At 50.7% G+C, this 9336-nt stretch overlaps 1 protein-coding gene and 1 long non-coding RNA gene across 5 annotated transcripts in view; one reads left to right on the top strand and one right to left on the bottom strand.

Moving 5' to 3' along the window:
* Positions 1-526: 526 nt before the first annotated feature.
* Positions 527-4049, bottom strand: LOC114096311 (uncharacterized). The gene is made up of 2 exons (XR_003583399.2): positions 3700-4049; positions 527-1020 (listed from the first exon to the last, which is right to left on the bottom strand). It is a non-coding gene; the product is annotated as an uncharacterized lncRNA (long non-coding RNA).
* The window catches only part of Tbc1d14 (TBC1 domain family member 14), a 106831-nt gene continuing 101254 nt past the window's right edge, over positions 3760-9336 (top strand). For 2 of the 4 annotated variants that reach the window (XR_003583397.3, XM_027939736.3), the window contains exon 1: positions 4192-4328. The gene's annotated coding sequence lies outside the window, so the exon portion shown is untranslated. Of the gene's footprint in view, positions 3830-4191; positions 4329-9336 lie in introns of those variants that run through there. The other 2 variants (XM_027939764.3, XM_027939743.3) reach the window with 2 other exon arrangements.

The raw sequence follows: 9336 nt of genomic DNA, 5'->3' as shown, positions 1-9336 counted from the left end.
AGCAGAGATGGAAGGTCAACCACACCACAGTGGTAGGACTCTACTGTCCCCATCCCCAATAGCAGCAAGTGGTAGGCCTCACAGAGATGACAGCCCCTGGGACTGGAGATTTCCCCAGCACAGGGCTCCCCTGGCTTAGCTCGGGACTCTGATGACAAGGCTGAGAGTCTTCATTCCCTGGACCCAGGTGGCTGTGCTTATTGGAGTCTTTGGTCACCCCAGCCAGCTTACTAGCACATCTTCCTTATGAATGCAGCATATGTTTGCTGTGGGGAAATTTTAAAGTTACCAAACATACATGGGCAGAAGATAGGCAGCTATGCTCACATATTCCGTTCGACATTTTTTCCTGTGGATGGTGTTTCAAATCCTTTGATTATACTCAGCAGTCTTATAATTTAAACTCTTCTTCTGGCCTATAATACATTCTTTATGATTTTAAAATACATTAAAAACTTTTTGACACACACTGTGCCCTATAAATATGTATATGTAAATTTATATTATGTATATAGTATATACAATGTAATAGATACAATATTTTATTGTACATATTTATAGGGCACCAGTGATATTTCAATACAGATCAGGTAACTGCCATATCATCACCTCAAATATTTGTCATTTCTTTGTGTTGGGAACATTCAAAATCTTCCCTACTAGCTACTTTTAAATACACAATTGTTCTCAACCGTAGATGCCCTACTGGGAGCTACAGAATGCTGAATTATTCCTAACCAACTGCACTCCTAAAGGTTTTATGATGGCTGCATTTGTCATTCTATTTAGTCAGTCTTCCTGCTTGTTGGACACATTATGTTCATTTTATTGTTGTAAATAACACTGTGGTGACCATCTTGTTAGAAGTTTCTGCCTGAATTTGGGGATGATTTTATAAGGCTCATGCCCATAAATATGTCACTGGACTGAAGGGATTCTGTTGCTGCTTCTTCCTTTTAGGAATGTGCTGTTTCTAGGAGTTCTGCTTCCATACATTCGCTGCTTTGAATCTCCTGCAGGCTAGGAAATAAGACACCCTTGTTAAAACTGAGTAAAACTCTAGTTAATGGCCGGGTGTGAGGGGCCAAGGCGGCTCCTATAAGCAAAGTACTGGGCTTTGTGAGGTAGATCCTCCAAGTCTGGGTCCTTCTGGGTCCATTTCTGGCTGTCTCCTATCCAGAAATTCCTAATACTACCCAATTTCCAGAACCAATCAGAGAAAAGCAAATTCTAGGGATTGTGTCCTTAAAATGAGTTTTCTGATGAGGTTCTGACAGCCCTTGGACCAATGGGAAGCTCTTCAGAGACAATGCCCCATTGGCCTCTGTCCTGGGCATGGGCCCAGAACCACGTTGAGTCCTAGCATGGAGTATGGTATGGGCCCAGAACCACGTTGAGTCCTAGCATGGAGTGTGATGCTGCTACTAATTTTATTCATGCTGTGGACCCTGGTGGCTCAGAACAGGAATCTGGGTGGGAAGGAGGATGGTGAGTGGGTAAGACATTGGTTGTGAGACCTGGGTTGAATGGCTTTGCCTCCCAGCCTGTTTCCTCACCTCCAAGATATGAGTCACTGCCTCAGCTTGGCAGGTTATGAAACTCGACTGTGTGGCCAGCACAGTCTGGCACTTGGGCTGACACTGGGTGCAGACAAGGCATGAACACGATCCCAGTCAACACCTATGGGTAAAGGCCACATCTAGGGGCAGGGAATAAGGGCACAAATATGTGCTGGGGAAATGAGGTCCCTCTGGAGAGATGAGGGGCATGGCAGAGGCCTCCAGACTGTGTGCTGACATCCTGCCCCACTCAACCACAAGCCCTTCTGTCCTTCTCTCTCAATACTCATTGTTGGAGCTCTGGTGCCCTGGCGTGCCTCCTGAGGTCTTCCAGACAACCATTTTCCTTAGAAGAGGACAAAATTGCATATATAAATGTACATCTGTCTGTCCTGGGAACTCTGTGAGGGCAGCAGTTGAGGCTGTGGACCACTCTAGTGTCCCCAATGCCCAGCAGGTGCTCAGAGATGGTTTCCATGGATATTGGACATCCCAGGAAAGGCATCCTCACTCCTCTGAGGGAGGATGAGGTCAGGCTGGAGGGTCTCTCCTCATGGTGGTGAGTTGGCCAACATACTTTCTCAGTGCTGCTGGGGGCGGGTGGTGCTGTTGGGACTCACTCAGAGGTGTTTTCTCTGAGGCAAGGGGCAAGCGGGGAGGAACCGAACTGCTGAGAGGTGCAGGGCTGTTTGCTGTTTTTGATTTTGTCAGACTCAAGTCATAATGAGACTGCATCTAGCAGACATGTGTACTCTTACGACAAAAGGCAGGACACGGGTCAAGTCACAGGGCCAGTGTAAGTGACCATGGACTCCCAAGGAGAGGCTCTGAATCCTGGCAGCAGGCTGGTGAAGGTGAGAGCAGGGCAGACAGAGGGCGCCAAACACAAACCTGTGGACCACAAACTTTAGTTCTAGATTCTTGACAATGGCTTGTCACTGTAGCGTTTTAAAACCCTGAGACTCAGAATTAGGGGTGGAAGGGAGCTGGGGCTCATGGAACACCATCAAAGCAGGCTTGCTCATCCCAAGTATCAGTTGTAAGAACTGAGCAGGGCTGAGGCAAGTCTGTGTTCCTGTTAGTGCTCAAAACCAGCTGCCAGGTTATTGTTTTTGCTTAAACCACCAGAAATTTAAGCATTTATTATGCACCAAACACTGTGAGAAATGTCTGTGAGGCCTCTCTTGCATTCTATTGAGACCACATTTTCAAATCTCCACTCTCCTGCCAGGAGACTAGGTACTGAATTTTTAGAACTCTGACCTGGGGAAAAAACACAAGTTAGGAGTTCCCGGCCCATCCCTAAGGACAATGGCCCACTGCAAGCTTTCAGACTTCCTATCCCGAGGCTGGTCTTTCATCCTCCCACGGATTCAGCTGTAGTCTCTGGAGTTTCCCCTCTAGTAATTATTCAAGCTATGAAAACCCTCAGGACTCCTAATATAAACCCACGCCTTCTGGCTCCTGCCACTGAAGTCTTTGCTCTTGCTATGATGTCCTTAGGATATAATTTCAATCTAACAAATACTCAACTATCCAGTATTTGCCAGGCACAGGGAAAAGAGCAGCAAATCAAATAAGCTCGGTTTGGCTCAGAGCCTATATTCCATAGGGGGGATGAGAATCAGTTACTTGTGAGATTTCCTACACACTAACTCAGTTAGGGCCTCAGTCTCTCTCAACGTTGACCCATCAGGAGGACTTCTCTGAGCCATTTCCCACTCTGTTAAACGGACTTGATCATAGATTGCATCTCTGGAGATTTTGCAACGCTGAAGCAAAATAGGGCATATAAACGTTAGGCCAGTGGTTCCCAAACTTGTCTGCACCTAACACAGCTTTCAAAATGCATTTGCAAAGCCTGTTGCAAACCTCCGGAGGCCACTGGCATGCAGCGCTTTGGAATTTCAAAAGACTCAGGTTTAAAAAGCAGACAGATTTGGGAATTAAGTCAGGCACTGAGTGAAAGCGCAAAGAGCGAGCAATCAGAAAAGCCCGTTTTACAGATTAAAAGGCTAAGGGCGGGCGGGGAGGGTGCCAAAGCGCAGTTCCGGAGCCACAAACCCCGGACGTGAGGCCTGGTCTTCCACACAGACCACCTTTTCTCCGCTGGCTGAGCCCGGCCATCACTCCCACACACCTGCAGGGAAAAGGCTCCCATCGATGCGCTCCGCCGCTCGGCTCCCCACGCCTGGTCCTTGCCCGTTCGTGCCCCTTCCCCCTCCCGGCCGCTTCCCACTTCCAAGATGGCCGCGGGTGGAGCCGATCAGGTAAGGGCCCCTGTCGGACGCCTGCGGCGGCTCTGCAGACACAAAGGGCCTCTCAGAGCTCTTTCGCAGCTCCGTTAGGCCCTTGCAATAGAAAAGCGCCGGGGATGCCGTTCTGGAGGTCGGAGGCTGCTGGACCGACTGGCTTGGAGCTCGCAACTTCGCAGAATCCGCGGTGGGGGGCGACGGCTCCCGCAGAGGAGCTGACGCCGTCCGGCAGGGGGCGTGGTGACGGGGCGCGGGGCGTGGCGAGAGCGCCTGGGGGCGTGGCGATGGGGCGCGGGGCGTGGCGAGAGCGCGTGGGGGCGGGGCGGGGCGTGACGAGGGGGCGCGGGGCGGGGCGAGAGCGTGCCGCTGTTGGCCGCGGGCAGCTCGCGCGCACCTGCCTGGGATCCGCTGCCTGTGGTGCTTCGGCCGCCCTGGCCCAGCGAGTAGCGGGTCCCGCCAGGCTTGGGCTGCGGGCCCACCGGCCGGGGATGGCGTCGCAGCTGCGCTGACTGCGGTACTGAGGGCTCCGCGGGGGCCGGGCCGTGAGGGCGGGCGGGCGCGGGCCGCTGCCACCTGCTGCCGGAGCGACGCTGCCCGAGGCGCGGCGCTGCCCGGACACCGCCGCGCCCCCTCCTGCGCGAGGGCTGTCCGGGCGCGCGGCAGGCCCGGTGGGGGCGGCGCTGCGGCCCGCGGGGAGACCCTGCGGTGACTCGCTCCTCCTCCGGAACTTGGCGGAAAGTTTTCCCCTCAGACTCATCGCTCCTGCGCGTCCGGCAGAGCCGGCCGCTCGGCGCGCAGGACACCTTCCGGGAGCCCCGGGGCCGCGGAGACCCTGGCCGGAGAGTCCCTGCGGTGGGCGGCCGGGAGGCTGGAGGCCGGTCGCGTGTCCCAGCGGCCCGCTATCCAAGCGCGGGGACGGGGCTCTCTCCTGCAGGAGTGTGTCAACGCGGTGGGGCGCGGCCACCGTGAGGACGCTGGCCTGGAGGCGGGCTGACTGGCCCTTGTGGATTCCAGAGTGTGCCCAAGCAGCGGGCATTTCAGTGACCATTTCAGCGACTGCTGACTAGGCTGCTTGAAACCATTTCTGTCTTAAAGTTGCATAGAGTACCGTTTTCTCCCGCGTAAAATTGGAAGTTGCTTTGGAAGGTTCTGTAGACAACCATGCACTTTGCCGTGACTAAGGCCACCAGGGAGTCACCATAGTGTCTTGGGGACTGAGCATTCACCCTTCTGCCCTGCCCCCAATCTGTAGAATGTTAGTACCTAGTTTTCTTGGCTTTTTTATTGGGAATGGATTGCCTGCTGGGCACCGGCAGGTGCTTTGCAGGAACTGGGCTGGTCTTTACAGCGTAACTGGAACACTTCCTGCTGACCAGCTTATCAGGACAGTACCAACCCAAGTCTCAAGTTTGAGTATGGCTTCTCCCTCCAGCTCTCTTAACTGCCTTCTTAGTTTTTGTGTATTTTAGACCCTTGAGATTTTGAGCTCCACACTCTGACTGAGACCCAGCTCTAGGGAACCTGGCTTGTAGCAGCTGTGCTCATGCCAGGACACACCCTTTGGGAAATTAGAGAACTAAGGTTAAAGATTGATCTGCTTGGCTTGTCACTACATTGTACAGGTGAGGAATTTGAGGTCCAGAGCGCAGTCAGAGCTGTGCAGCAGGTGCCAGGAGAAATGTTAGCAACAGGAAGAAGCTGGAAGAAGCTGTACCATGAGGCTTCCTATGCACAGAGTGGCTGTTTCTGGGCTTGCTTATGCAAATGTGTTGCTAAAATAGTGGGGCTGAGTTGGCTGGCCCTATCTGGTGCCCAGTGAAGAATAACACCAGCCAACAGCTTCTAGGCTTAGCTCATGCCAGGCATAGTTCTAAAGGCTTTATGTGGGTTTCTTCTCCTAATGTTGTCAGCTGCCTAATGAAGTAGGTCTAGTATTGTTCCCACTTTGCTACAAGGAAACTGAAGCACAGGGAGGTTAAGAAACTAACCCAGAGTCACACAACTGGTAGGTGGAGGAGCTGGGAATTTAACCCCAGGCAGTCTACTTCTAGAGCCTGTGTTATTTTTCCCTTGCTTATTTTTAAAAATTTTCTGTTGAAATCTAACATACATACAGAGAAATATAAAACTTGATTTCATTTTATTGATTGTCACAAACTTTAGAGCATATATTCTTAAGTACTCCACAGGTCATGTATGTATGGGCTTTGGTGTAGACTTGGTCTGAGTCCAGTTTTCTTTGCTGTGTGATCCTGAATGAGATACTTAGCCTCTCTGAGTCTGCTTCTTCAGTGTTCTTGGCAGGCTTGTGATGATTACAGCACATGATGGCCCCTAGCCATGAATACTACATGGTAAATGCTCAGTGGTGGTATATTAACAATTAAAATTAATACATTATGTTGCCTTTATTAGGTGGTCTGAATATCTTCTCAGCCTGTTGCCTTCCAGTTACTTCACAGGTACTTATGACAGTTGGGTTTGGTCACTTTCTAAATGTGGCTGAGACATTTTAGAGAAGAGGGAGCAGTCCATATGTTCAGTCTCCTTAATTTAAAGTGTCCCACTTTTGACTTTTAAACATAACCACCTGAGACCTGTGAAGTGTCTTGTCAGGGCTGTGAAGGAGCCTTTGGGGACCCTCAACAGTTTAACCCTTTTTGGCCTGGTGTACTGAGTATTCATGGATGAAACCTGTTTAAATAGCATCTTGGAGGGTACCTGGAAGTTGCCATTCATCTTCCAGAGGTATCTAGGTAATTTTTTAAGAATTATTTTTATCTTAAAGAATAATGCATTTCAGAAACCCCAGTTTTTGTGATTTGTCTTTCCACTGTGCATAATGCACACTGCACACTGTTGGTTCCTTTAGGCATCGTGCCTGATGGTGGAGAGTGAGCACTTGCAGTCAGCTTGGGCTAGACCAGCACGGCTGCTTTATCACATGTCCCCCTCAGACTCAAGGCTGTGATGTGGTAGCAATACTCAAAGCTCTTTAGGTGGTGGTAGAGGTCACCTAGATCATGGGTATGAACATTGAGCACAGGGCCCCATGCGTCACATGTTCCTGGAAGGCAGAGCTAGTGTTAATTGTTCATGTCTAGATACTGAGATCTAGCTCTAGCCTGGTCCTTTCTGCCTCAGCCAACACTTTAATTCAAGAATAGAGACTCGCTGCTGGTTGGTGCCTATGAGCCCTCTACACAGCAAGTGGGTTCACATGGAGGTGGCACACACTGTGGTTCTCCTCATGTCAGAGGCTGATCATTTCTCCTGACTGGTCCGTGCCTGGGGTTGAGCTGCAGGCCTGGTACAGCAACCATTCCTGGGAGAAAGCTGACAGTGCCACCAGATTTTTTCCCCAGGAAACACAGAGGACCCCCCAGAAGCACATGTTGGGGACAGAAGACTGGCTGGGGGAGCAGCGGGGAGGGGCTGCCATGAGACCTGGAGTAGGTCACGCATCTGGCTCATCTAGGTGGTGTTCCCTGTGTGAAATGCAGTCTCCTGTCTCCCCCGTGGCCATAGTAAGCTCTGGAGGAGGTGCCAGCTGTCTGCATGTGGCCTTTGTAAGCAGCAGAGCTTCCAGGGAGCCAGGGAATTACAGACCTGGGGTCCAGTGCTGACCTTGGCAAGTCACATGCCTCAGTTTCCTTCTCTGTGCAGTGGGGATAATACTTAGCTGATGGGGTTGAGCCAGGATGGTACATTCAGAGTTGAGAATGAAGCCCAGGACTCATCAAATTGTAGTTTCATAGTGATAACTGGGTGTGGTGTCTGATGTACAGTCCTGTTCCTGTCTTCCTGCAACTTTAGCTCTGGGAATTGTATGCCCTTAGGCCATGACTGAGTAGAGATGGTTTGTGTATGCTAAAGAAAGAGGATCTGAAAATTGTGCATGGCTGGGTTGGAGGAGTCTCTGCAGCCAGGGTAAGTCCTCTGTCCTTTGAAGGTCAAAGTGAGCAGTGCAGCCCCTTGCTGATGGGGTTACAAGCAGATTGATCCCCTCAGGACCATCCAGAGAGGAGCCTAGAACAGGAAGGACTGCTCAGGGCATGTGTCCTGGGCAAGGTGCTAGAAGACATCAGCACATTTGGCAGCAGGCTTCTCCCTGAAGCTGCCCATGAGTACGTGTTTTTCCCTTTGAGGACATAACTAAATCATTTGGTTTGGGTTTCATAAATGGTTTTTTATTTATGCAGACTTTCATCAAGACCTAGTCTCACTGCTTTTTAAAGAAAAGAAAATCAGACTGTTGCTTCTAGGTGGGATTGCTTCTCACAGCCCTGTCCAGAGTCGCCCGTTGTTCCAGTCCCTCAGGCAGTTTTCCTTTTTGCCTTGTGTAGAGCTCAATGTTGGGGCAGGCACATCAAATTCAGATGGTCTTGCTGAGTGGAATAAAAACAGTCTTCCTCTTATCCACATTTCACATCTTGCATGTTTTTTTCTTGTCCGGAAAGTGATTAATCATTGTTAGTCCTGTGTTGAGTGCCTGCCTCCCTGGCAGGGACCGCTTCTTCCTCCCTGAGCTGACTGAGCTGAGGTTGCTCAGGCCACCGTTGGTGCTGCTGGGAAGTTAAGGATGTGGATTTGGGAAGACAAATGTGATAGGAAGGATTATGTTTCACTTTCCTGACCATCCAGTATGGACAGTGGCGCCTCACTGTCAGGTCTGGTACCCAACGCGATGTAGGCATGGATGGCCATAGCTTACTTAGTTGCTTGTGTCTGTTGTCTGTGCACGTTGTCAGGAACCCCATGGCAAGGGTTTTCTTCCTCCTGTTGCTGCTTCTAGTGCTCATCTTGTTCTTGGAACATAACCCAACTCTCCACAGAGGTTACTTGGTTGGGACTGTCCCTGAAACATGCCCACCAAAGAACTTAGCAGTTAGTAATATTTAATTCAGCAAGTAATCCATGCTAAGTTTTTGGCAGTGCAGTGGTGTCTAGAAATGAGAAAGACTATGCCTGCCTGAAACTTGGAATCCATTGAAGAGAGACATGAAAAAAGGCATAAAATCTAGTTATTTTAGGTGGGGTGTGGCCAAAAGGATTCAGAAGGAGGGAGGTCCTGTAGCTCTTGGGAGAGATGGGGAGGGCTTTTCAGGGGAGGTAGACTTTGCAGGCAGTGATAGAGTGGCTCCTTGTGCCACATACTGCTGGAGCCCAAGAACCCTGGTGGCCTGGGTGGGAAGAGTGCACTTGAGAGCGGTCCCATTGCATGTCAGGGCCGAAGATGCTGGTGCACAGGAGGCAGAGCCTGTGGGGAGACCATTGCTTATTCAGGCTGTCTGTGTTTAGAATGCATTTGACTTGGAGGCAGGCCATTTGCCTCTGGCCACCTTCCAAAGTCCACCCTGTAGCCTTGTCTCAGGCATGTACCTTGTTCATACAACCTGTCCCTTGTGTGGCATCAGCAATAGGCAGGTGGCCTGAAGTACAGCTTCTGGTTTTATGGCACTAGGTAGAAAGGATTGAAGACAGCTGGCCTTGGTCTTACTGTGTGTTGGAAGAGGAGATAC

This window comes from Marmota flaviventris, chromosome 7 (assembly GCF_047511675.1).
Source record: "Marmota flaviventris isolate mMarFla1 chromosome 7, mMarFla1.hap1, whole genome shotgun sequence".
NCBI classification, from domain to species: Eukaryota; Metazoa; Chordata; class Mammalia; order Rodentia; family Sciuridae; genus Marmota; species Marmota flaviventris.
This window is presented reverse-complemented; position numbering and strand designations above follow the sequence as displayed.